Here is a 27,544-nt window from a genome sequence, read left to right on the forward strand (position 1 = left end):
GCACTGAGTTTGAAGGTAGGCCTTGAAATACATCCACAGGTACACATCCAATTGACTCAAATTATGTAAATTAGCCTATCAGAAGCTTCTAAAGCCATTACATTATTTCCTGGAATTTTCCAAGCTGTTTAAAGGCACAGTCAAGTTAGTGTATGTAATCTTCTGACCCACTGGTATTGTGATACAGTGAATTATAAGTGAAATAATCTGTGTCATGCACATAATTAATTGTGTCATGCACAAAGTAGATGTCCTAACCGACTTGCCAAAACTATAGTTTGTTAACAAGACATTTGTGGAGTGGTTGAAAAACGAGTTTTAATGACTCCAACCTAAGTGTATGTAAACTTCCGACTTCAACTGTATATTATCTTTTTTTTGGTTGAGCGTGACACCTGTGATCCACTTTAGTCCCAGTGAGCACTCATTATAATGCCTGGATCAGAGAAATATAATTCATTATATTTCTATGGCCTGGATCTCTATCTTGCCCGGGCATTCAGTGAGAGGCTAATGAAAGTATATGGCGGGAGTAACAAGGGGAAAACTTAATACAAATTTCCTGATGAATCTCACTCTGGCTCGAGCCCTGTAATTGGTTTGGAATAGTAAGCTCAGCATTGAGTGTAGTCCCCCCCGAGAGTGGCGGTAGAGGGAAGGATGATGCTTAGGCTCTATAGGGGTTTAGCAGTCTACACACTTCTAACGTGTACGCTAAGGAGTTGGGAAGCAAGTACAGGGAGTGAATTTAATCATAAATTAAACAAAACAAGAAACACCAGTAGCGTACAGACATGAAACATAGGAGCAGAATCAATAACTCCTGGGGAAAGAACCAAAAGGAGTGACAGATATTGGGGAGGTAATCAGGGAGGTGATGGAGTCCAGGTGAGTCTCATGAAGCGCAGGTGCGCGTAACGATGGTGGCAGGTGTGCATAATGGTGAGTGAACTGGCGACAACGAGCGCCAGAGAGGAGGAGTGGGAGTAGACGTGACAGTACTTCCCTTCCTGACATACGACTCCAGCCGCAGGACGACGCAGCCGACCAGAGGGACGATCCCGAGGACCAGGAGCGGGCTGGTTGCTTCTGCTGAGGCGCGGGAACAGGTCGAGCCAGCTGAGGTATGGGAACCTGTCGAACCGGCTGAGGCATGGGAACCTGTCGAACCGGCTGAGGCATGGGAACCTGTCGAACCGGCTGAGGCATGGGAACCTGTCGAACCGGCTGAGGCATGAGAACCTGTCGAACCGGCTGAGGCATGGGAACCTGTCGAGCCGGCTGAGGCATGGGAGCCTGATGAGCCGGCTGAGTCATGGTAGCCTGACAAGCCGGTTGAGGCATGGAAGCCTGACGAGCCGGCTGAGGCATGGGAGCCTGACGAGCCGGCTGAGGCATGGGAGCCTGACGAGCCGGCTGAGGCATGGGAGCCTGACGAGCCGGCTGAGGCATGAGAACCTGTCGAGCCGGCTGAGGCATGGGAGCCTGACGAGCCGGCTGAGGCATGGGAGCCTGACGAGCCGGCTGAGGCATGGGAACCTGTCGAGCCGGCTGAGGCATGGGAGCCTGACGAGCCGGCTGAGGCATCCCTGGTTGCTCCGGTAGCGGCACCCAGACCCGACTTCACCAACAAAAACAAAAACTCCCTGATGCTTCCCTTTGGGGAGGCGTTATTCTGTAACATGTACACTAAGGAGTGGGGAAGCAAGTACAGGGAGTGAATTTAATAATAAATGAAACATGGAACAAAACAAGAAACACGAGTAGCGTACAGACATGAAACACAGGAACATAATCAATAACTCCTGGGGAAAGAACCAAAGGGAGTGACAGATATAGAGGAGGTATTCAGGGAGGTGATGGAGTCCAGGTGAGTCTCATGAAGTGCAGGTGCGTGTAGCGATGGTGGCAGGTGTGCATAATGGTGAGTGAACTGGCGACAACGAGCGCCAGAGAGGAGAAGAAGGAGTAGACGTGACAACACGGGGCTACGTCATCAGGACTGCATTTCCCAAAATGTACTGCTCCGTGTTCACCACAGGTCATACCATTCTAACCCCTTAAAGACACCCTAATGCCCCCCCCCCCCCCTTATGTTCTTCTAGGTTTGCTGTCCTTATAATGATTTGACCTACAGTAGAATAGCTTCAATGGACCTGTGCTCCGCCAAGGGACTCTAGTCATCAGTAAAATCAGAGCAGCGATAAAGCGAGCACATCTTCTCTATTATCACATAGTCAATGGCAATGAGCAAAAACAAAACAGAAAAGGGCACAAACTTGCCTAGTGCGTTCATGAGGAGGCACTCTGGAGAGGGCTGTTCTGAGAGAGAATACGGCCAGATAAATTAGCAGGTTGGCTTCCTGTAAAGAAATGCCCTCCGCCCCCTGCCCGCCTTTATCTATCTGACCAACTTTCAAAAAGCGGAGGAGGACATGTCGATATTTCTCGCTCTCAGATCGAGTTTCAGGCTGATAGAGGACAAGGAGAGGCTTTCTTAACTATCGCGAGGCCACCGCAAATGGCTACTTAATCAAGTTGGACAATGTGTTGTTGTGATCTGAGTGGCCCCAGTTTGACAGCCAGAGTCACTCTATCCCTGTAATTATTGTTCCGTTTCATCTGGAGAAGAGGAGGAGAGGAGGGTTAGAGCGTTTGGGGGAGAAAAAAGAAGGTGGGTCGAATGAAAATGGGGAATGAGGGAGGGTACGAGGGAGGAGGGAGATAGGTGAGTCTTCTCTTTCTCCTCGCCCCAAGGCCTCCCCTTTCCCCTTCTCTCTTCCTCCCTCGTTTCCTCCCATGAAAGGGGCACTAGTGGGATCCTCCTCGGTGACACTCTTACTGCCGCAGCAGAGAGAGGAAAAGCAATCTCCCTGCTTAGTCTCTGCCATGAGATTTGATTTGCCTTCCTACCCAGCGTGACAATTGGTATTCATTGTATATGGGAGTGGAGGGGGGCACCCAGTTTGTGCGTGTGTGCGCGCACGCGCGTGTGTGTGTGTGAAGGAGCGGACGGGTTGGGAGCAGACGCAAGCACCAGGCAAGTTCTGGAGTTCTCAGGAAAATATAATAAAAAAAGAGGAAAAAATCTTGTCACACTGCCACCGCCGCAATTTATTTTTTTATCTCCGCCAAGGCCCGATATATCAACCAATACAATTTAACTTGCATTTACAGAGGAGGGATGCAAAAAAAGTAATTGACTAATTGAAGCGGCACGCTTTCAACTGAAATTATAAATGATCGTGCCGTGTCCTTGTTTTCAGCGCCATAGATAAAACGCCTATTAGTTTGCCGTTTAAATCATTTCACATGAGTGGAACACTTCATTCAAATGACTAAAACCTTGCACAAATGTAGTTGGAACGGAAGAAGTGAGTGAGTGGTGGTAGATAAAAACGTGTTTGGAAAAATAAGCACTGGAAAAAATAAGGTCTGGAAAGAGGAACGCTCAATGCCTGTCCTGGATGCAGGCCTCTAATCATGTCAAGTTGTTCTGCAGAAACACTCAGCTGAGGCTGTATCAATTAAGTGAGCCACACAGCCTCTGGCTACACCATTCCTTCTGTACGCTACTACATCTATAAATATGAAAATAGTCCACAATATCATCACCGCAGAAAAAAACACAAAGTCCCACAATTAAAACTGAATTTTCACGCCTGATTTGATCCTTCACATTCTTGGTCTGCAGTCTTGAGTCATCTTATAGCGGGGCTTACTCATACGGTCCCTTGAGTCCTGGGAAGGAAATAATACCCATAATGAGCCATGTTGGAGGGCAGAAGGAAAGGTCAGTGTCTGAAGAAGCATCTGTTTACAGATGTATGTATTCCTCCTGTATGTGTGTGTGTGTATGTGTGTGTGTGTATGTAGCCTATCACCCCACACCCCGCTCTCGCACATTCCGATCGCGAAAAGAAACACTCACCCATAAGCCTTTCACACTCTCTCTGTCACACACATCTTTCTCTCTTCCCTTTTCCAAAACATGCTGCTCTGACAAACTCTGATTTGCACGCCAGTGCTGGTGCCCCCGCCACAACTGCTACTGTATAACCCACTTCTGTAACCAGCTCGGCTTCGCGCTGTGTGGCACTACCCATGACAAGAAAACACACCAGATCAGCACAGCACCTGCTAGGAGTGGGATTTATGCAGCATTTACAAACGGGAGAGGGTGGAAATGCTCATCTAGTCTGTATAGGGTTGACAATATCCCCCCCTTCACCACTCTCCTCTCCTCCTATTTACACACACACACACACACACACACACACACACACACACACACACCTATAGAATGTCCTATAGATACTCTACATCTGCTAGATTATAGATGTCCCTTTTCCCAGCCAGGAGGCTCAACCAGTAAATAGGGGTGAAAGAGCACCACATCCACAGAACTAGTGGATGAGATTACACATTCTGTTTCTGGAGCCCATTTGGGACGCAATCACAGAAACATTAATAACAGACAGAGTGAATCAAACACTATCACACGACTGCCCTTGACCACATGTGTTGGTGTCATCGGCATTGTTTGAACCCTACTATACTACCCGTCCGCCGAGGGAGGACACACAATGAAACAGATACGTCAACACAATACTCCTAGTTCCTGATTCCAGTCTTTCTCTCTTTCAGTCTCTTTCTCTCTGCCTTCCCGTGTGAAACGGAACAAATATTTCCCATTCTGTTCGTAAACAATCGCCAACTGCTTGTTTGAATAAACTGAGGAAAATAAAAGACAAGGGGTGTGGATACTTTTTGAGTACTTTTTTCCTGCCTTGGCATCTGTGGTTACAGAGAGAGAGAGGAGGAGGCTCTCATGCCCTTGAGTTTTGATCCAGCAACAGTGTAATAGCCCCAATAGCCAAGCCTATAACATCCCAGTCAGGCCCTTATAGGCTTCATCTCCTTCGGCTCCATTTGTGTGCGAGTGAGTGGAGATGTGATTAATTATACATACATTAATAGCAACAGCATTCATAATTCATGAGGTCGTCAAACGTCAAAGCTGCTTTCCCTCCTTTTCAGTGTGATTAAAATGTTTTAAATAATAGGCCCCCGTCGAGATGTCTGTTGCTGCATTCTGGAGGACGGGGCTGAGAGCATTGGTTTTAGCCTGGTCTTGTTGTTGTTGTCTTACTAGAGAGAAGCATTGTTCTAGCCCACCACACCCCTGTTGATAAGTCTCAGTCAGAGAGAGTCGGAGAGGAGCGGAATAGCACCTGTGTTGTGCTTTGTCCGTGTATCTGCCTTTGTGCTAAAATGCAAATGAGACGGAGACAATGTATCCACTGAGAGTAGCAGGCTATCAGTGTAACATCACGCTCAGTATATTCACACCATTGACATAGAGAGAAGGGAGTATGGGGAACTGTGGTTACATTTCACAACTGTGTGTCGTGTGTGTCATGACAATATGTGTGTGAATGTGTGTGTTTGTGGGTATGTGTGTGTGTTCGTGTCTCAGCGTGTGCGTTTTTTAAAGCTATCTGCCCGTCTGTCTTGAGCGAAATCCTGAAGGAATGCGTCGAGATTAAGATTTGGGGTTTTACATACTAAAAAGGGGAGGGAAAAACTCTTGGCTATCACATACTAGCTTTTTCAAAGGGATAAATCGGCTTACTTTTCTCTTAAGCCTGCGAAACCTAATCAAACTCAAATAGCAGGAACTTCCCCTGAGGCAGTCCCAGGGGATTTTCCTTAATTTGGATGTCAGGAGATAAAAGAAGAAGAAAATAAATAACTTTTCACACCCTCATCCCAAACTGGGAAAATCTGCTTGGATGTGACCTGGACAGGTGCATCGACATTTCCTGAACAGGCTCTGGAATTCCAGAATGATCAGTCTAAGGAAGTCGGTACGTCTAATCAGAATGTCTAATCCACACAGATTTCCTCCGTTTTCCGTTTTCCGGCGATAGGCGTGAAACCGGTGTGGTTACTAGCCATTTTAGCTTTCCAAGTTAATTAACATAGTGAGGATTTCAGAGGGCTTCGTCTCAATTGTGGCTTTTATCTGTTCACCAATGTAATAGGGGAAAGGGTACACTGTAATTTAATGTACATATAATTCCCACCGCTTTTGGTGAACGTTCCTTCCCTGTCACTAATCCCAAATCTCAAATAGGAGCCCCTTTGCAGTATCTCTCCCACATTCGTAGGTCTAATAATCCTACATACTTAAGAGTGGCGCTGGAAGTAGGCTGAGCTTTCATGATTAACACTCAGTCAGAAGACATTCAAACTGTGCTCCTTTACACTCTAATACAAATATACAGTATATATAAAAATACCTATTGTACGATACAGTATTACTAATACAGAATACTACCGTAAAACTTCAATTAAATGGCAAGTCTCAAATGGCATATATAATTATAAAAAAATATATAAAAATAGCCTCCTGTCCCTTTTATTAGCTGGGCAACGGCACACATTTCAGCAAATAAATGCCTGTTTCAAATAAACACTGGGACTAATTTCATTGTTTATTAGGTTGCCATGAATTACCATAAGTTATATATTAATTTTATTCTTTGATTTGTTAAATTAAATAATTCAGTAATGACAAAAAATATATATTTCAATCATCAGTTTTTATCGCCAGTAAGAAACTGCTAGCCATTGTCTGCTAACAGCTGAGAACTGCTAGCTAACTGGCAAGCATGAAAACAGCCAACAACTTCGGAATTACAGACCCCTATAAATCGTCAGATTGCCCTCTAGGAGTGGAAGTAAGAACTGCCACAAATGCACAGTCAAAGAGGATAATAATTATTCTGCCAAGGAAAACTTTCTTCCATTATTTTTGATAGAGGCATAATAAGACAAAATAAATGTGAGAGAGTGTGTAAATTAAATGAAGAAATTGATTAAAATGCTGGAAGTGAATGCTGGAATTAAAAAATTAAACAAATGAGCAAAAGCTGCGTGCATTAAGGAAATAGTTGCCTGGCTCAAATAGAAGCCTCTCTAATAAGCACCTGTTGTGTTCAGTGATTTAAGGAAATAAATGCCAGAGGCTATTAATTGAGGTTTTACGGTAAGTACAGTATAGTAATATGATTCACAGTAAAGCTGTGTGCAACAGATTGCAAATGACCCAAAGATTGAATGTGTACATTATTGAATTATTGGAGAAACACTTTCCAATGGCATAACGTTCGACGTCTCTGGGTCCTATCGGGCGTAGGGAGAGCTATCAATCCAGTACAGTGAACGTTGTTGTGATCGCTTGACACGACAAAGTGAAGTAATGATATGGTACCTCAGAGGGCTATATTTCCCCCCCGCAAATATCTATCAGGCAGGCGGCTGCCATGTTGGGTTGTCTTTTCAGGTTCCACCCCCCCTCTATCTCTCTCACTCTCTATCCCGTCCTCGTCAGAATGACAAGGTATCTTTCCAGTCATTTTTGTTGGATTAAAAGCCAATTTGTGCTTGATCCGAAAATGCAGATGCCAAATTGAGGTCCGTACCGCATCGTTGTGCGCGTCTCAAATGTTTTAACAATGCAGAGGAGGACTCCGTATTGACATGATTGGTTGACGTGGGAGGTTCTGTATAAACACAAACTCACTTCCTTGACAACTTCCTTCACAACAGCTCTGCGCTGCTCCGCGAAGCGCAAAAAGTATCCTTGCTCTGACTTCTGCAGAGGCCACATCGCAGTAAATGATGTGTGGCAGATGTCGGATTGACCATGCAGCGCCTTTAAGATTTGCTGCAGCTCATTACAGACTGAGGCTCGGCGAGCGGATGCACTCACTCTGAGATAGATTGAGTTGGTCTCGTTATTGACATGCCTTAATCTGACACTGGCTGAAGGATGAGTCACACACACACACTGGCTAAGGGAGTAACAGTCCTCATACACACACACTACACTCTCTCTTTCGCTCTGCCTCCAGAGGTTGCGGCTGATTGGGATACATGTGGAACTTCATCAGGGTTTATTAATCCTTCTAGCCCCGAATACTCACTTAAACAAACCATGTTTACACAAAGGGCTTGGGCTGGCCACTGTGACCAGAGGGGTGGTGGAGGTGGACGCTAGCTAAGGCATGTGTGCAGGTGCTAAGAGCCTCATACACACATACACACACACACATGCACACACGTCTACACCTACACACACAAATTCCCATTCACTCATTCCCATCCCATTCCAACGAACACACACACGCACAGTTCCTGCAAACAGTGCCGCACCACTACGGATGCTCTCTCGTGTCACAGAAATTAAAGCCACCTATATATGTGCTCAAAGCGCTGGGTGAATTGTGGATATAATAGGGGCGGCTCACTAACCAGTGAATCATAGAGAGGGGGGGGTTTAATAGACAGATGGGCATGTATCGGTGGCTTCTAACCACAGCAAGGTTGCTCCAATCACGGCTCCCATCCAGTAATGGAAGGCCCTAGTTAGCTTTGATCCCCCCTGTTGCCGATGGGGCACATCTGGTCCTAATTTTTCGGATTGGTCTTTCTAGGCAGCTTTCAGCTAGCGGCGGGATTGATAGGAGCCGCATTATCTCCTCAAGCACGTCACTCACACATCTGTACAGCCAGGAGTAGCAGCTTGGTAAACAGGGGCCATGACAGGCTGCCATCAGGCCATCATAGTCATAACAACAACATTTATTCTCTTACAACTCTAGGGTGAATGTAATTCACACTGTCATGTTGTTTTAGTTCAACCACCTTATTTCAATAAGCAAATGTAATTTTTTCACCGGGCAGCTAATGAATGTGATAGGATAGAGGAGTCTGCCAATGTTGCCTATTAACATGGCTATAGGAGTGCAAATATTGTAAATATATACATAGGAACATGCATGCACTTAGAGAGAAACACACACACACACACAAGCAAATGCATGCACTTACATAGAAACACACACATACACAACCAACCACCCACACACACACATCCCCACACACACACTCTCAGTGGTGGGGTGGGGGTTGAGCAGGGGCCTGCTGTCAACTCCAGTCAGGGAGCGAACGGGGAGCAGTGTAGCAGCTTGAGAGCATGGCCAGGGCCGAGAGGGGGCCAGATGCAGTGGGCTTGACCCGCTCGTTGTTGGGGGGATTTCAAACCGCTGATACACACAGGGATTAGCCTAGCCTACACTGACTTCATTTAATTTAATTTGTATTAGGCCTTGTCTTTGAGGGCAAACAGGTTTTTACAGAGAGAAAGAGGAAAGCCAGGGTCACTGAAAACAACAACAACAGAAGGCCCGTCTCTCCGAAGCTCCCAGACCCCTTGTCTCCATACTGCAGTCCTGGAGCCGCATGAATCTGCTCCATACTGCAGTCCTGGAGCCGCGTGGATCTGCTCCATACTGCAGTCCTGGAGCCGCGTGGATCTGCTCCATACTGCAGGGAGGCAGGAGTCACCAGGACACGGTGATAGCATCTTGTTTACGGCTTGAATATGTCTGCTGCCTGTGCTTTACCTCCTTGACATAATTAAATCGCTCGCCTGCCTTTAATACACACCTCGATTTCCTTGAAATAGAAAGCTGAAATCCTTTTGTTCTGCCATTGTAAACAACTTGTCGTAATTGTTGTTGCCTTATCAGCTGAGCTGTCTGTGTGTGAGAGTGAAATTGCGCATGTGTGTAATTGTGCGTGTGTGCGTGCACTTACATTGCACACAAACATTCTCAGTGGTTATCTGATGAAAACATATCTTGGGGGTTGATGTTTATCCATTCTGATGCAGATTGGGTGAAGTTAGTCTTTGTCTCAACGCGGCAGCCGAGGCAGGATAATGTAATTCATCTTATCCTTATTCATGGCTTCTGATTAACAGGCAACTTTATTCCCTGCAGGCTGATGTAGTTTGAAATCCTATTGCGGATAGAGGAATCATTTTGTTTACCCCGTAGATATCTAATGTGCTTTTACTTGTAATCTTGGGAATTAATTAAATGAAAAGGGGTAGAAATCTGCACACAATAGAATCATTTTACATTCCACTTTGTCGACAGAAGACGACTTACAATGTTAAGCAGAAGAGAGAGAAAAAAGGAAACTGCGGAGCTGAACTGCTGGCCTAGGAAAATGAAAAATGAAAACCGAGCAGCCGGAGACTAACAACAGTAAGTAGTCGGAGTATGTGGGCTATTCCAGTGAATAAATAGACCTCTTAGAACCTGGCCATCTACAATAGTGTGCCGTAAAAAATATGCCAATGCTCTGTAGCCATCAAGTCTGTTATAACCCTAAGGCTGTGATCATCTAAAAGCCTCCTTTATGTCTTCTCTCTCAGGTGACAGGCTCCATGAGAGCGAGCTAATGTACCGTGCACTGGGGAAAGTTGTTTTATTACAAGGCAGATCTAAACAACATTAAAAAGGAAAGAGAGAAAAACCTTGAGAGAGCAACAAATGCTTTTGGAGGGTCCTTCTGACAGAAAAAGAAAACACTGTCGGAGTTCCTTCTTTCGAGACTATCAAGCAGCACTCAGAAATTAGATACTTTTTTCTTCCTTCCCAGCTCCTATCAGAAGATATTACGGTGGGAAATGTCAAAGAAAGAAAAATAAAAAAGGAGAAGAGAAGTATTCTGGTTAAATTTTTTTGATCGCAAGTAGAATAATTGGGCCTCAGACTGTTTACATGAGTAGCACGCCAGCCAAAAGAGTACTCCGACTGTCCCCGTTCATTCATGTGGGACGCTTTGAAAATATTGCTTCCTGTACTAACCCGCTCGCCGTGAGATGCAACAGATCTGACACCTGCGGGTGGTGCTACTCTGACCCTACGTTGATGGGCAGTTTCGCAAATCTTTGAAAATGCTTCTTTCACACCATCCCATTGTTAAAACATCTATGGCGTGGTGGTGAGGTAGTAGAGATGAACAAGACAACGATCTGACTCGGTAATAAGGTAATTAGAATGAGCATTACACAACAACGTTTTCACATTCCCTCTCTGTGTCTCTCTGTCTCTCTCTCTCTCTCTCTCTCTCTCTCTCTCTCTCTCTCTCTCGTTATTTGGCAGTACATTTCCCCCTCATTTGCATCTAGTATTGTAATGCATGTACCCAGGCTAATTTGGGCCCTATTACTAATAGCTAATAGCATGATCCTTATTGTTGTTCTAACTACCCATGTTAATGATTGTAACTCTAATTACTATTGCTGTATTACCCAAATTAACCTATTTCGGGGTGTAGATCACCCGCATTGACGGCATTCGAAGGCTGCGTCCCAAAAGGCATCCTATTCCCTTTATAGTGCACTACTTAAGACCAGGGCCCATAGGGCTCTGTAGGGAATAGGGTGCCATTTGGGACGTAGACCATGACAGGGCCTGTGAGGAATGGCAGAATTGTCCCTTCAAACCAACCTAATTAGCAGTGTGGTTTACAGGGACACAGTGATGGCAATAATTAGTGCTACTATAGCAAAGGTCAGGCTAAACAATTTAGTGAGGTTGCACACTGCATGGGGAAAGGGTAAGCTAGAGAGAGTGTGGGAGAGGATTGAAAAAGAGGAAGGGAAAGAGAGTGGGGAAAGACAAGGAGGAGAGGAGAGAGGATGGGTAAGGAGAAAGAGGGGGAGAAGGGAGAGGGGGAGGGGTGGGAGGGTTTATCTTTCCTTCCTATGGGAATTGAATATCTATATAATAGGACCAAGTAGCTTCCGTTTTAGCTCTCAAATTTGGTCAATCAACCGAAATTGATTCTTAGCCTACCTTTGGGATGCAACCACACCTCTCGGATCACACTATGCTTTACGTTTATTAGTTCAAGTCTGATGTTTGTTTGCATCTTTTCAGCATTAATTAATACTGGAAAGGAGGGGGGAGAGAGAGAGTGGTAGAGAGAGAGAGTGGTAAAGAGAGAGTGGTAGAGAGAGAGAACTTGACTCAGGTGCAGCCAGGTGCTAATGAGCCGAGTCAGAAATGGTGTCACATCGTAAACAAGTCTCCACACACAGAGGAGCACCTTCTATTTCTATCCCGGCTCTTGCGCCCTCTTCGCCCTCTTCGCCCTCCCTCTATCCCAACCCTTTCCTCACCCAAGACCCCGAGGCTCTCAGGCTGTACCCACAAGGGATCCACTCCGGCACCTCCTCTCCCTCCCTCTCTTTCTCCCTAATGAGATGCACGATGGCTTCGCACTTTCAGAGCATCTAAAATAACACGTCAGGTGGCAAGTGCTAGATTGGTGCCAATTCCCTTGGTAACTGTGTGACAGCCAAGCAGCCAACCAAAAAACAACACTTCATTAGCAAGGTAGTGAGACAAACAGGCTTAAATTGGAAGAAGACCGCTATCACTCCTATTCCTCCTCCCTTTCCTCAAAACAACTCTTCTTTGTTCCTGGATAACACCCAGATCTGTGCGATAGCAACTTCACAGCAGTTGTAGTTCACTGAATGTGCGGTGCTTATTAGTGGAGGCTGTACATTTAGAGAAATAATAAGATAACCTTTCTGCAAATGTGCTAATTTCAGAATGACTTTTTGATCCTGTTTGCTTCTGACATTGAAGTATTTATGCGTTCCCATTTTGGCTTAAATCCATATTTTCCTTTTCATAAACACTCAGGCAGTCATGTCAAATTGAGTAACTAAGTGCATGTGTTGAAGGTGATTATAAAGGCGTAAACCGTACAGCTTAAACAGATCAGCTGGACACGCCATTCTGCTGCTAAATTTAGTCCGATTTTTCTTAATGCTGTGCTTATTAGTGGTGTAAAATAACACGTCACCACCTGGCACCAGCCTTTTTAAATAGGGGAGAACAATTAAAAAGAAAAAACTCAAGGCCATGAACAAAGAAGAAGATCATTAAGGACCTCAGTCACCCGAGCCACAGATGGTTCACATCGGCTACCGTCTGACAGACGGAGACAGTTCAGGTGCATCAGAGCTAAGACCGAGAGACTAAAAAACAGCTTCTATTACCAGGCCATCAAACTGTTGAACAGCCATCACTAGCCATCTACCAGGTGATGCACACACACACACACACAAACACACACACACTGTACACAGCCAATGCTGCTGTCCGATGTTAGAGAGACATTAAACCACTGGACACTTCCTGTTTCACGCTGTGTGTTTAAATAATGTATTCTCAACATAGCTCATTCCAATACTTCTACTACTGTACATTGCATTTTAGTTACACTGTTTATACAGACTGCATATTTACATATATACTGGATTATTGACATAGCTCACTCAGTACAGTTCACAAGTATACCTTGTGTAAATTCATCCGTGTACATACATTGCATTTGGATTACTGTTACAGTGCTATTTGGGTTGTTAACTAGATTCGTTCCGACATTTCTTGATATTTTTTTTTATTTGTGAACTTGATTGACATTTTACTGCATTGTTAGGAGCCAGTAACATAAGCGTTTCACTGCACCTGCTATAACATCTGCTAAACTGTGTATGCGACCAATAAACCTTGATTGATTGAAAAGTCATTTCTACAAGGAAAAAAAGTTAATTATCATATCTTTTATCCATATCAATAGATTTTCTGAAAGGAAAGCGAGTTGTTTACAAAAAAACAAACAGTGGGTGTACATGTAGTGAAACAATAAGAAACTTTCTGCAAATGTGCTAATTTCTGAATGCAGTTTTATCCTGTTTGCCTCTGACATTTAAGCATTTATGCGTTCCCATTTGGGCTTAAATCCATATTTTCCTTTTCATAAACGCTCAGGCAATCGTGTCAAATTGAGTTACTAAGTGCATACTTTGAAGGTGATTATAAAGAGGTGAACCATACAGCTTAAACAGAACAGCTGGACACGCCATTCTGCTGCTAAATTTAGACAGATTGTACTTACCGCGTTAGTTGTGTGTGTACGTACGTGTGTGTGTGTCGTGTCTGTGTGTGTGTGTGTGTGTGTGTGTGTGTGTGTGTGTGTGTGTACGTGCATTTGTGTTTACATGCTTGAGGTTATTTTAAAATGCATATGCCTTTTTAACTTTATAGGTAAAAAAAACTCAAAATTGTGATTATCACGATTATCATTCATATTACTTGTCAGATGGTATATTCACAATGACACAAGTAACACACAAATAAAACTGCCAACATTCTATGATGTAGCCATCTCTCACCATATTTGTAAAGTTGCTATTAGAAGATTGAGTCCCAAATGGCACCCTATTCCCGATATAGCGCATTACTTTTACCAGAGCCCTATAGGCCCTGGTAAAAGTAGTGCACTAAATAGGGTGTAATTTGGGAGGCCGCCAAAGTGTTGAGGGAGGCAGTGATAAGCAGCCCCTTATCCGTTTAAAGACACCACCCGGTAATCCAGCCGAGGGGAAGCTGTAGCTTTAAGAGACTTAGTCTGGATTAGGCCTAGTCCTTCCAAATTAAACCAAAAGTCAGCTTTCTAGCCGTTGCTCTTGCAAGCTGCTGCTTTGCCTTGTTGGCCTTTGGCCCACCAACCAACAACAACAAGGCAATCGGAAAAGGGTTAGGGCTATTATTAGAATATTAAGAATATTCAAATGATATTGCTCTGTTGTCTGACACTGGCCCCGGACACCCAGGTACTAGGAAGGTCCCATCTCAACCCTACCCCTCAGTATTGACCAGTATTGTCACAGGAAAATAATCCTGCAGCAACAGTATTTTAACGTTTTGTCCATAATGTTGCTTGATCGGTGGTTAGGCTATTAGCTGGCCAAAAGTAGGCTACATGAAAAGTGTTCTCAATATAACCGTGTGGTAGTGTGGGTTTTCAGTGAATTTATATAAATCACAAAGCTCATCTGCATTTCCTGTGGTGCAGGATAATTCTAAGGAACAAAGGAGTGATCAAATTAAGATCCTACATCTGTACATCAACCAGAGCTGTGCAGTAGGAAAACAGCAGAACGCAATGATTTGTAATTTATCTCTTCCCACTGCTGGAAAATAAAGTGAGAGCAATGTGCAAAATCATTACTCATGCAACTTGTAAAAACCCTAGAGAGCACAATGTCTTGACTCATGTCATGACACGCCCAACTACATTGTAGCTGTACGTGTGTATGTGTGTGTGCTCACTCGTGTGTGTGCGCATGTTGTGTGTGTGTGTGCTATTAACGGCCCTGTCAGGCTGCTTTAGGATAATGATCCCTCAGCGATAGTGGGTATGATCAGAGCATAGGGAATATTCCATCCCAGTCGTTATTACAGCAAGCGAAACAAGTCACAATCTCCACTGCCTCCACCAGGGAGGCGCCACTTCTAACCCCACTCCTTACCCCGTAAGGCAGGTCTGGCAACAGCTGCCGATCAGATGGGAGTAGGGGAGCTTAGGGCTCCTGCTGTAAGCACTGCACTCAGAACACCCTAGATCGGCCCAGCATATCAGAGCCCCGGTGCTTTCATTCATTAACTCGGTCACTTGTGCAGCGGGATGTCAAACTTTGGACGCGAGAGGAAACTAAAAGCTTTACTTTCTATTGTGTTTCCACCAACGCTGGCATCTGGACCCATGCACATTGTTTTCTGACTGGGTAATGGTGGTATAGTTATGAATTCACAATCATAGCTATTGTCATTATACATTTTTTTTTTTCTCCGTGCTCAGCCAAGGGTATATAGCCCAATTTAATATATATACAGTATATATATATACTGGCAGACGTTCTTGTCTTTCCAACTTGACTGCTATCAGTAAACCAAATAAATGGCTCCTCCGCCTCCCAGGAAACTAAACAAGATATGACAAGAAACAAGATGTCTGCCTCTTGCTCTCGCTCTCGCTCTCTCAGAAGCCTAATCCAAGCAAAACAAATCGGAGGGAAACAATCCCACCTGAATCAGGTAATCAAAATGCAAAACAGCCTTTTAAAAAAAAAGACAGAAAGAGCCGAAACGCTGAAGCTCTAGTGCAAATCCCTACATTTCTCTACAAATCCCTACACAACAACAGCATTTTTCCTCCTAAACTTTGTAGTCATCTGCTCTTTTTAATATAGTATTATAGTATAATGTAGTATCCCAGACCCTACCAGTTAATGTACTGCAGCTATTCTCTGAAGTCTCTTTATGGCCAGCAGAATTGAGGAATGCCTGATCTGGGCCTTCCAGACATCATGAATACAAAAGCGCTAGAGGCATTGTGACACGTTGACACACTAAGGGTCCCACCATCTCTTTGAACAGGAGGACAAAGGGAGGGGAGGAGAGAGAAAGGGGAAAGAAAATAAAGAGATGTGGGTAGGGGCAGGGGGAAGATGAGAAAGAGAGATAAAGCCCTGAGACCCAAAGACAGAGGCATTGGCGACATGGGATGGAGAGAAGACGGGAGAAAAGAGAGGGATGAGGGTAGGAAAAGGAAGAGGAGGAATGAAAAGAGAGGGTAGGGCAGGGGAAGATAAGAGACCCAGAGACAGAACGATAAAGAAGCATTGGTGATGTGGGGTAAAGAGATGCATGTGGGGTTAGCTCTGAAAGGTCTGTGAGTCCTATGGCTGGTCATAGCCCATTAGCCCGGCACGGGGAGAGAGTGCTACAGCTCATTACATGCTCTGACTCCTGTTCTGGGGATGAACAATGCACAATTACGCTGGCCTGCTGTTTCCACAGCCCTACCGCTGTCTGCCTCTGAGGCTACTGCTGCTGCTGTGGCTATAGCCTGCCAACAGGCTTTTGTGTTCATTAAACTACCCCTATAGCTACTAGCTATGCTAATGGTACGTTTATGCTAATGCTAAATCTATGAAGAGGTATAAATGGCTTACAATGAAACGAGGGGAAGTATGGTGTACCATTAAAATACATATGAAAGTACTACATCAAGGAATGTGTTGTGTTTTATCATGTGGTTTTTCATGTGATTTCATAAATTTTTCTGGGTCAGCTCGATATTTAAAGATGCACTTTGCAGAAATCGCTCCACCATTTCCTGGTTGCTAACATTCTAATAGTTTGCCTAATTTCAGTTTATGTGACAAAACAAGCAAGTATAGTGTAGAGAATCATTGTACCATCTAAACCGCTGTGAAATATATTTTCCAAAACCCAAAATATTGTATTTTCTGCTGTTTGAAGCTGGTGTACAAAACCGAAAGTAAAAGACAAATAAACTAAACTTAAGAACATGAAGCATAGAAATAGAGCACATAGAACATATCTACTGCTTCTTGAGAATGACATATCTATAACTCCCATTTCTATGTGAATTTGGTCAGGTCACCCAAAAAGTTACATATTTCAGCTTTAATAGATATCAAAGTCAGACATTAAAGTAAGACGACATGTGAGGAGGAAATGAAGAGCCTAATTCCTTTATTTTCAATTGATTTAGGGAATGGACAGCCAAACAACATCTATATCATATGAGATGCAGATTCAATGACATTAACATGGGACAAGTCATGCTTAAAGTGCATGACTATAATATAATGATGCACATAATTTATCACGTTATCCTCTGCAGTGCTATTTTCCCAGCACTGCCGAGAATAACAAGACAATACAATTTCACCAGCAAATTGGTTCATCTGTCTATATATATTTTTTCCCTCATTCTTTCTCTCCTGTACCATCCAACAATTACGCATGCAGAAGTTGACATTTAATCGGATGGTGGGGAAATGCTAACTAACTAGCATCCTCCCTACTTCCTCTTTGTTTCATGGCGGAAAAACAGGACACTTGGAAAGGTCATTCTCTACTAGTTGTCTGAGCTGGATGCCTGGAAAATTTTCATTTTTAATTACCCTCCTTCACAATGAGCATTGTTGTGTTCTCACCATGGCCCTCTCCATTACTCCATCACTCTAACCACCACAAAGTATCACCACTTCAAGCTGAGGTCATGAGAAACCTTGTCAGCCAGCGCAGTGGGAAGTCTGGTGGTGTAACTAACAATTCAGCTGAGAGTGTTGGACCCCGAAAGAAGAGCCACACGTAGCTACCCATCAATTTTAATTAATACCTTTCCCACCCCTGCATTTTGGACTGAATTAATTTTTGTGCACTCGAATAATAGCGGTCATTATATAAAGTTGTAATTAATTACATTTTTCCACGATGGGAATGGTTAGGTTTGGTTGTTCTTCACACGTTGGAAGAGAATTTACATAGATTTCCCCAAAGAGAACTCCGAGCCTGTAAGTTCCTTGTCAGTCTTATCACTAACAGGGACAAACATATTGGAGGGGTGGCTACTTCCCCAAATCCCAAGATCCTAAATCCCAAGGATCCATAAATTTCTCAGCCTATATTATGAGGGGCAAATTTAGCTAGCAAGATATCTTAGCTAGCTCCATTGCTACACTTTTCCTACCACATGTTTTCTACAATACATACACTATATATACACATGTGGAAACACCTTCAAGTTAGTGGATTTGGCTATTTCAGCCACACCCATTGTTGACAGGTTTATATAATCGAGCACACAGACATGCAATCTCCATTGACAAACACTGGCAGTAGAATGGCCTTACTGAAGAGCTCAATGACTTCCAATCTCCCACCGTCATAGGATGCCAACTTTCAAACAAGTCAGTTCGTCAAATTTCTGCCCTGCTAGAGCTGTCCCGGTTAACTGTAAGTGCTGTTATTGTGAAGTGGAAACGTCAAGGAGAACAACGGCTCAGACGCGAAGTGGTAGGCCACACAAGCTCACAGAATGGGAATGCCGAGTGCTGAAGCACGTAGCGTGTAAAAATCGTGCATCCTTGGTTGCAATACTCACTACCGAGTTCCAAACTGCCTCTGGAAGCAACGTCAGCACAAGGACTGTTCGTCGGGAGCTTCATGAAATGAGTTTCCATGGCCGAGCAGCCGCACACAAGCCTAATATCACCATGCACAATGCCAAGCGTCGGCTGGAGTGGTGTAAAGCTTGCCACCATTGGACTCTGGAGCAGTGGAAACGCGTTCTCTGGAGTGAAGAATCATGCTTCACCATCTGGCAGTCTGACGGACTAATCTGGGTTTGGCGGATGCCAGGAGAACGCTACTTGCCCCAATAAATAGTGCCAACTGTAAAGTTTGATGGAGGAGGAATAATTGTCTGGGGCTGTTTATCATGGTTCGGGCTAGGCCCCTTAGTTCCAGTGAAGGGAAATCTTAATGCTACAACATACAATGACATTCTAGACGATTCTGTGCTTCCAACTTTGTGGCAACAGTTTGGGGAAGGCCCTTCCCTGTTTCAGCATGACAATGCCCCCGTGCACAAAGCGAGGACCATGCAGAAATGGTTTGTCGAGATCGATGCGGAAGAACTTGACTGGCCTGCACAGAGCCCTGACCTCAACCCAATCAAATACCTTTGGGATGAATTGGAACGCTGACTGCGAGCCAGGCCTAATTGCCCAACATCCGTGCCCGACCTCACTAATGCTCGTGGCTGAATGGAAGCAAGTCCCCGCAGCAATGTTCCAACATCTAGTGGAAAGCCTTCCCAGAAGAGTGGAGGCTGTTATAGCAGTAAAGGGGGGACCAACTCCATATTAAGACCCATGATTTTGGAATGAGATGTTCGACGAGCAGGTGTCCACATACTTTTGGTCATGCAGTGTACCATGATTTCAAGGTGTAAGCTTCTATATGAAAGTCAATGGCCTTTCCTCCCCAACCCATGGCATTAACAAGTGGTTTAGCTTGTGTCGTAGAATGTAGGCTGACCTTTCCCATTCCATTAATTGAACTGCAGGCGTAAAATAAAGAAGCTGGCAGCCAAATCTGTGTTAATGAGAGATGAGGCTAGGATAGACAAAAATCATTTAATTAAGTTTTTTTTTTTCTTCCCTCTCTCCTGCAGCTTTCGACACCAAACACGTATTCCCTGAGACCAGTCATCTTTTATTAGGTGTTCTTCCACAGCCACCTTCATTTGAATCGTTTCCCACCGTAGACAGTTAGACAACTCACACATGAACTGTGTATGATATGAAGAAAGTGTGGTATGTTTCTTGCAACCCTCAGTGATGGTTGTCAAAGGCTTGTCTTAAAAATGAGAGGGGATGTGAAGCCGGCTCTATATTGGATTTCTATCACACCGACAGACAGCCACAGGAGATGCTACACTTAAAATCTCACCCAAGATTAGGATGAGAGTACCCCATTCCTGCAGTCAAATGACCTAGTGGCCTCATGGGTGGAATGTTATTAATATTTAATATAACGGTTTTGATATATTTCAGTCTTCTGTGATGTATATAAAGTGTAATATTGGGATGCAAACTCAAAATTGAATACATTTCAACTCCTGACATGGTACAGGTGTCTTCTTTTATTAAGGCCATAACCATGTGTGTGAGGTGTATACTTTTGTTTCAAAGTAGATTTGTTTAAGACAACTGATTTAGCCCACTGCAGTAAAAGGTTAAGATACATCCATGCTAATGGGAAGATAAATATGTCTATAGTATTTAAGACACTTAATGTATATGAATTTGAACAAAGCAGTCTTTTTTTTCTTCTAACCGTGGCAAACTGTTTTGGAATACTTAGCCTGGTCTCATGCAAGACATAAAAAAATAAATAAAAAAATTAAAAAATAGTGGGGTGTATCTTTGATTGCCCACTATTGATACAATACCTCAATGGCCTTCGGCATCAATGTACCTCAAACTGCCAACATTACCAACATTGGATGCAGTAGGCCTATATACGCAGAATAAATATGCTTAAAAATGGTATAGTTCCATAACAGACAGTAGAATAGAGTGAAAATGCTAGAGCTGGATCTACTAAATCAATGTACCTTAAAATGCTAACGTTACTGACAGTTGGTGTGGTAGTACAGATCCTGACTAAACATGCTCAAAGGTATAATTCCACAACATACAGTAGTAAAGTACAAATGCTGGCGGTGTAGGCCTATCCACTAGAGTCCAAGGGATTGCTGGGTGAACGCAAACCGAGTGTGGCATATTTGTGCCACTGGTTTTAATTTTAAAAATAAAAACAGTGGCTGCAGGAAAGTCATTTAAATGGGTAATTACGTCCGAGGCTCGGCATTGCTGGAAGGGATTAACAAGGTGCATAATGATGTCCCCCATTCCCCGGCGATAAACATCACCCCTCTCTCGCCCTTTCTCCCTCTCTCTCTCTCTCTCTGTCCATTTCACTCACTCCATTTATTTTTGGTGGTTTCGGTCTCGCCTTCTCTCATTTACCCCTCTACAACCTTCAGTCCAGACCCAAAGTCATTATCTCCTTATTGCCTTTCTGGGATCTATGGAAAAGCTTGGCTGGTTTATGTTGCTAATGTATGGCTTGTAATGCTCTGATACCATTGTGAAACTCATTTTGTTTGCGCACAAAATGTGTTTTGCCGTCAGTAATGGATCACGGGTTGGATCACAGTAAGTATAAGTCAAGCTATAATTGAGTAATAAGTGTAATATATTTCACATTGCTATGGATTTATAATTGAGGTTGTTGTTTTTGTTCTGCTAGTTATGACTGCTGGGTGGTGTATTGAAAAAGTGAGAAAGTGATTCAATAGGTGAATTGCATCTTGGGATGTGTGGTGGAATGTATCATTATATTAGTATCATATGATTGTGTTTTACAAGGGGGGTTTGGGTACAACAAGATTTATAAGATGATAGCATTTATATATTAGCATCATATGGCAAGGACACCACAAGTTTGTGTAGCATGCCTATTGTTAAATTACTGGGAATATAACCCACTAAGGGAATTCATGTGCTGTCCTTTCAACTTTATATTTTGACTCGGTTCAAAGCACATTAGTGCTTACCTTTTCGTACCATCTAATGTTTACTGTTTGGACTGCCATTGCTGCGAGGCAAATTGTGCACATGCAAAAAATAAAGCATTTTGGTGAATAACTACAGTATTTCCAAATGTTAATGTGCTATGCACAATTTCATTTAGGTGCTTGATATGGATATTTTGTTCAGCAGACATAGTGCATGCTGAACCAACACTAAGGGAGCCATTTTCTTTCCCTCCTGCTGTATAGTTCATATCGGTTATATTTTGAACAAAGGACGGGGCTTTCAGTATAATAACTGCATCTGTACTTCACAATAGAATTACATTTCAGGAGGAAGAAGAGAAAGAGAGTGTGTTGGAGTCAGACTAGTACAGGTTATGGAAAATCGTTCGGGGTCCTATAAATAGACTTACAGATAAAGCTGAGGTTCTCTCCCTTTCTCTCTTTCCCTCTCCCTCCCTCTTTGGAGATTGTGTTGCTCTCTTTCCCTCTCTTCCCCTCCTTCTCTCTTTCGCTCTCCCTCTCTCTCCATGTCACACTCTCTCTCCTTTCCTCCCTCCTCTCATCATAATTCCAGCTTTTCTCCTTGTCCACAGTTTCCCTGGCCCCGATGCACAGACAGAGCGCTGCTCAGCCATCACATGTGGTTACAGGCGGGCTTCAGTGACATGCATATGTCAGGCCCTCTCACTCATGTACTGTATGTTTTGTCACCTCAGCTGTTGCCTGCAAGCACCGATCCCAACAAGAGGGCAGTAGCCCTGGGCTTGAGGAGGCTACCATTGGCTGCTATTGTTACATATTTATTGTACATCCTCCACATACGAAGCAAGGAAAAATGTTTCAGGGCCAAGGCTATATATATACTGAACTGGCATTGGCTTGTCAATCACAATAACCTTTGCACACTATAGTGTTGACCTGAAGCGTACTGTGCTGGCATGGATATTTTATTTTCACATTGTCATTTGCAGCGAGTTGCCAGGAACTATGGTGGAAACGCAACCAGGCCAGCCCAGTACAGCTCAACTTGGCTAGACTATGTAGTATGAACAGGGTAGGCCTATATCTGTGAACTAAAGCATCCCATGGGTTAATGTTACTAATCCAGTGCAACCCATTTCAGGGTTATTCACAGCATAATTTCACCGAAAATGAAATGGCCCAACATGACTATTACCTGACATGTATACATGACTGTGCATAAATGTTGAAATATTTGTTTGTTTCACTAACTGACTGACTGTCAGACTGACTGATGGTTTTGCTAGAGCGTTCCCAAATCCATGGCTCACTCACAAATCAAACCTTTCTCGCTATAATTCCTGTGCTCATCTGCCAGTTACTCAATCAGGGGCTTCAGATAAGATGCTTCACTCTCTCGCATCCCACTGAAGAGGAGACATTAAAGCATGCAAGGTTCGCCCCCAACTCCTTCAACAGATAAAACACACACACACACTAGCATTTCAAGTTGAAGCAGCCAAGGATCCGTCAGTTGCCACTCTGTAAAATCTTTGTTTCACTTTTTCACCACCTGATTATTCTATTTTCTCCTTCCTGAGCTTCCAAAAGCTCCTTTTGAAATTGTTTAAATGGTACTCCCTCATCAGAGCTTTTTCCTGGAGCCTGACTGAGTTTTCTTCTCAGCACAAAGCCCCTCAACGAGACAGCATGCTTTGACCTTTACTTTATCGTACGGATTTAGCGATGATTAATTGGATTAGGCTGATGAAATTTAGAGAAATACAAAAGCCCTAGTCTGTTGCCTCGATGGGAGTCGTAGAAAATGCAAAATACTGTAATTCGTAACATATTAGCCCGCCATATGTGTTGTCACATGTATTAGTCAGTGGCTTAAAGAGGAAGGCAACCAGATTAGAGAAGACAGACATTCTACTCAGAAAAAGTAAAGTGAGATGGAGGGAGGGAAACGGGGGGCTTGGATCGTCAAATTACAATGGAAACATTACAAGATCAAAGACTAAACGTAGAGCAGCTTGAGTTTGTGTTGTGCCACTCAAACCAGACCCACCACTCTAGTAAGAGGCAATAGGTCAGGCGCAATCTGATTAGCAATAGCTCAAGATGATGATAAAGACTGCAAACTGAAATTAGCACATAGACTAAGTAGCTTATGATCCAGCATCCAAGCCTTAATGACCAGAGACACGGCAATGTGCTTGGAATTGCGTGCTTTTTCTTGATTCCTCTATTGTTCTCATCGGTAATGTAATTATCTTTTTTTTATGGCAAAGCTCTTTGTTTGTGTCCCAAATGGCACCCTAATTCCATTATAGTTCACTACTTCTGACCAGGGCACATAGGCCTCTGGTCGAAAGTAGTGCACTGTATAGGGAATAGGGTGCCATTTGGGACACAGCCTATATGTTTCAGGGAGGCATGATGACAACACATTAGAAGTGAGGAAGAGGGGGGAGATGGAAAATGGAAGGTGATTGGCAGGCACAGCAGATGTGTAGTATGTGTTGACAGCATGACATCTACTTTGCATGCGCAATATGGCACGTTTGAACGTGTTCTGTGCATATTGTCCTGATGTGAAGTGATTGCATGGGAGGCGGGATGATGTGGAGGCATGTGGAATATGGAACCCAGTACCGCTCCCCATCGCCTCTCTTGTAGCAATATTAAAATGTAGGCTATTCCAAACTAACTCAGAAAACAGTTAGTGATTATCATATTGCTGTAGCTAGCTACCTTGGTTTTGTTTACAGCATGGAGTTCTGTTGTTGACTGTAAGAGGAACACATTCAAGACACCGTAACAGAAATACCTTTTATTTTGCCAAAAGCTCCAAGTGCCTACTCTCGTCACACTGCAGAAAGCCTGAAATTGAACTGTACGACATGTTCCATATGCTTACAATAGCTTGTTATGTAGCCATCTTTCAGGTAACAGAATGGGAGCATCTGGAAGCGAATTTACCTAAATTAGCAGTCGATAGAAGTCGAGAATAAAGGTCTCCTTACAGTTTCTCCACGGAAAGTCTAACACTTTAACACCATGCCTCCCTTTTTTCTATTTCATTGAACACCATAATGAAACCCAATAAAATAAAAAATATGCAATCTCTTTCCCGCATAAGGATGAGCGTAAACTGAATCAATACCAGAGATAATTAATTTTTTTACTGCTATATTCATTATCTGGAATCACAAGTGGAGGTAAAATAAAGCCACAGTAGTACACATTACCCATTCAACAACATGTTATAGCCAAAGGCCATTCCTTTACTGTCTAATTGTCTACCCCACCAACTAATCTGGTATAATTAAGCCATGGAAGAAGCCATGGAAGAAGAAGAAATTAAGCCAGCGACATGTAGCCTTTTAATCTGCAACCACAACCATAGCCAGGTCAACCAAACATCTCTCAGCTGGTAATACATAGGTTATTCCTGTGTAACTACCATTTTACCATGTACTTTCTTAGTACTGGTAATTCTGTAGCTTGAAATAAAGTACTATTAAAAATCTCTCTCTCTGAAGTAGGATAATAAAACCCCTGTAGCAGACCTGATACATATACTGGGTGCGGATGAGACCCATATACACCAATAACACAAATCCTATAACAATAATGAATCTCCTAAAATCAAATCCTCATTATTATATATGAAGTCTTTCACAGTCCTGTTTTCAAATCTTCTTATTTTTTATTCTCTTATTCAAATCCTAATGCCATTATTCAACGAGGCTCGGCCTAGAGTTCATTCAATAAGTTGGAATTAAACAAATATGAATGCCCTATTGTAAAACTGTAAAACGGTGGTTGACACAGATGATTACAAGAGCGGGCCAGGGTGAAGACAAATGTTTTTGGGGATAAAGCAAAAACTCACTAATCACAAAAGTGCCCCTGTGTGCTAGCTAGACCTTGGGAAAATGTGGACTTGTGGAGTGAAGTGGGTTTGCTCACCGTGACAGAGCTATTATTGGTCATTTCACAGATGCACTGTTTGTTTGCGCTCTACATTAATGGCTATGTAATTGCACTTGACAACAATTTTTGTAATTTAACAGCAATATGTGGATACGGAGCTACTGTCTTTTCTAAATGTCAGAATGGAGAATAAATACTTGGTCCTAGCTGCAGCCTGCTTGAGGAGGAGAATGCAATCTCTCTCTCTCTCTCTCTCTCTCTCTCTCTCTTTCTTCCTTTCCCTCGCTCCCATCGACTAGCCATCAGCACCTCCTCTCTCCGTCGCTCAACAGGAAATATGCACAGGGCCGGTCAAAGGGATGTTTGTCAACGTCATGTGGAACGCAGAGCTGCGACAGAGCTTGCATGTTAAGCAGAGTCTCTGCCTTTATCAAGCCAATCACAAATGCTAAAACATATACAAACGCAGTGGAGCCCAGACACCTGGCATTAAGACACTCTCCCTCCCTCCTTTCCTCCATCCCCTAACTCATCCCTATCAGACACCTCCAAGGTTTGCATATTAGATAATCAGAATCTGAGACCCTATTTGTCTCCCGCTCTCCTCTTTTTCATTAAAAGAAACAAATAAAGGCCTCCTTAATCCCGCAGCAAATGTTTTTTTTTATTGTATGCTTAAGCCGCCAAGACAGACTACTGCGCCTGGGTTTTACAACCACACAGTCATTTCTTTGTGCCTGCCGGACTGAAGTTTCTTCCTGTGTTTTGCTCATGGAGAGGTCTGTGACCGGAATGCTACCTGCGGGTACATGGCGGAATGCACTCGTTCCCCCCTACCAACACTTGACTTTACAGGACCATGGGACAGATCTCCACCCTTTTTCTTTCTTTCTTTCTTTCTTTCTTTCTTTCTTTCTTTCTTTCTTTCTTTCTTTCTTTCTTTCTTTCTTTCTTTCTTTCTTTCTTTCTTTCTTTCTTTCTTTCTTTCTTTCTTTCTTTCTTTCTTTCTCGCCCTCTCACTCCTCTTCTTTCTGGCTCCATCAGTCCCAGACAGTCTGCAGTAAATCAGCGTGGCTGTAAGTGGGGCCTCATCGACCCCGCGGGATCCGATAGGAGCTCAGATCCTAACTGGATCAGCCAATCAATGGCTCAATAACTGTTCTAATGTTTCTGGTTTTGTTTTTAGGCTTTTCCACCCTTCTTCTTCTCGCTGAATGTCAAACAGGGATCGGAGTCATCAAATATGTGATGGGTGGGGGTTGCTTTATTTGGGACTGAACAGGATTGTGAAAACCCCCTACCCTGCTGATGGCCATAGAAGTAGGTCAAGCTAGAGAGGTTGTCCAAGGAATCCAATAGACTAGGTCATAGAGGCAAAAATCTATACTTTAAAGATCAGCTAGACGGTGTACACTCTTGTCAGCTTAAATAGCCCACTCGAGCGAGGCCTTTGCTGTCTTCAGCCATACATCGCTACGTCAATACAATCAACCCTATGCATGGTGAGTTGACTATAGCTCTATAATAGCTGGCTGCGTGGGGTGCAAAGCTGCAGCCTTGGCCTTGACCGCATGACTAACACTGGAGCCTATTGGGCCGTTCGCACTGTTTGCACATGGAGCATTTAAGCAATGATTATTCTTTCTGCTACCACATGGGGTGGAGCTGATTAGCCGGGTCAATGCATCTGGCAGGTGTTCAAACTCCTGTTCTTTTGCAATAGCTCAACTCACAAAAAACAAGGCAGGTAGGTGGAAGCCAAATAATTCATTTTGTCAGGCCTCCAAATTCACGCTTGGCACAGCTCGCTCTTATCCACAGGTCAGTCCATGTACCTGGGTAAACCTCTGAAATGCCTTGATTTATTTATCTCAAATGTAGCTACTAACACACAAGACCACACATGGCTGATCAGATTCTATTTCAA

At 43.5% G+C, this 27,544-nt stretch overlaps 1 protein-coding gene and 1 long non-coding RNA gene across 7 annotated transcripts in view; one reads left to right on the forward strand and one right to left on the reverse strand.

Annotated features, from left to right (window-relative positions):
* Positions 1-27,544, reverse strand: part of LOC121534990 (protocadherin-19) — an 82,247-nt gene that overhangs the window by 46,696 nt on the left and 8,007 nt on the right. The gene's annotated exons all lie outside the window — the stretch shown is intronic.
* Positions 9,062-10,395, forward strand: LOC121535022. The gene is made up of 3 exons (XR_005994710.1): positions 9,062-9,426; positions 10,014-10,124; positions 10,295-10,395. It is a non-coding gene; the product is annotated as an uncharacterized LOC121535022 (long non-coding RNA).

This window comes from Coregonus clupeaformis, chromosome 2 (genome assembly GCF_020615455.1).
Source record: "Coregonus clupeaformis isolate EN_2021a chromosome 2, ASM2061545v1, whole genome shotgun sequence".
In the NCBI taxonomy this organism is placed as follows: domain Eukaryota; kingdom Metazoa; phylum Chordata; class Actinopteri; order Salmoniformes; family Salmonidae; genus Coregonus; species Coregonus clupeaformis.